This window comes from Octodon degus, unplaced genomic scaffold (assembly GCF_000260255.1).
Source record: "Octodon degus isolate 3935 unplaced genomic scaffold, OctDeg1.0 scaffold00027, whole genome shotgun sequence".
NCBI lineage: Eukaryota > Metazoa > Chordata > Mammalia > Rodentia > Octodontidae > Octodon > Octodon degus.
This window is the reverse complement of record NW_004524603.1, coordinates 6,154,324-6,155,979: the sequence shown is the minus strand read 5'-3', so window position 1 is coordinate 6,155,979 and position 1,656 is coordinate 6,154,324.

Below are 1,656 nucleotides of genomic sequence, written 5' to 3'. Positions count from 1 at the left end.
CTCTCTGTGATCCTCTAAGGAGGGAAGGCATCGGATCTGCTGCACATGTAAAAGGGTCCAGCTGATTAAAAGCAGTGCCCCCGGGCCAGTGCAGAGGCAGGGACGCCGGGCCCCAGCTATGAGAGACCCAGTGACAGAGGCAGCAGCTGGCCAGGCGGCAGCGGGTGATGACCAGAGTGGGCAGCAGAGTTTCTCAGACGCGAGGCACCCGCATGCACCCGCTTGCTCTGCAGGAAACCCGAGCTGAGTACCTGGCATCCTTCTTACCAACTGTATTCTTTTTCCTTTTTGCAAATTAGACCCTGGGAACTAGATATGGGATGGAAAAGCACCTTTGCTTTGTGCCGCAAGGTCTTGGGGTTGACATTTGATCTCCTCCCTGCCAGAGCTGCTTTACAGCCTCTGGCCTCGCCATACAGCATGCACGCGGCCATTTTCGCCTGAGGACTGCAGACCTAGGAATGCTCCCGGGCTTTCCTGAAGCCCGTCCATACCACCTAGCAAGTCCCTTCTACCCAGACAGAAGCCTTGGAAAGGAACCGTCTTAGTCTTTTCTGTTGTTAAACCAGATACCTCTGCCTCGGAATTTACGAAGGAAAGAGGTTTCCTCTGGCTCAAGGTCCCGGAGGCTGGAAGCCCAAGACCTGGTGGCTAAGTCTGGCGAGGGTCTTGGGTTTTCCATATGTGGTGGCATCCAAAGGGCAGGGGCAGCTTGCTCTGTGACAACCCACTGTCGTGAGAACAAGGCCACTCCTAAAGCCCTCTGAATGCTCTAATTGCTAAAGTGGCAAACACATCTCTTCCCACAGGTAGCATGCCACCTGCCTCTGTCACTGGGTCTCTCATAGCTGGGGCCCGGCATCCCTGCCTCTGCCCTGGCCCCGTGGGCACTGCTTCCATCAGTTTAAGCCTTTTACCTGTGCGGCAGATCCGTCGCCTCTGAGCCCTCAGGGGGGCAGACAGGTAAATGCCTGAGTTTTGGAGGGTCAGAGCACGTTCAATCACAGCTGCACCTCTCTGTAGATTTTTTCCTCCTCTCTGAAGTTCTGGGGCTTGAACCCAAAGCCTCACACGCGCCAGGCAAGCACGGCATCACTGAGCTGCACCCCAGCCCATAGCAAAGGCTTTCTTTGACCTACCAAGCACGCCAGAGAGTTCTCACCCCCCACCCCAGGTTTCGGTTGGAATAGACTCTGGAATCTGAGGCAGATAAAGCCCAGAAAGACCTTTGATGGTCTTTCACGCACATTTCACACGGACGTGGGAGGCACCCAGGAAGAGGGGGCTTCTCAAGGAAGTGGCTCTGAATTCCAGTTCACTGGCATCCTTACAGAGAGCAGTGAATTTTTAGGCAAGTGACAAGATAAAGGAAAATGACTTTGAGCCCTCAGAGGGGCAGACAGGTAAATGCCTGGCAGAGGAAGGCAGGTTACGGCGTCTGTCCGGGCAGTGTCCGATGCCATCTCCAGGCTGCTGAGGGGCCAGGGCTCTGTCTTCACTGTCCCACAGCACCTTCCCCAGTGCGTTTGCCTTTGCAGGAATTTAGCCTGCTTTGAGGCCGGTGAGGGCAGAGAATTCTTCTCCTCATCCTCCTTGTCTTCCTGGTCTTCATTGTCTTCCTCCTTCCCTCCCCCTCCCCTCCCCCTCCCCTCCCCC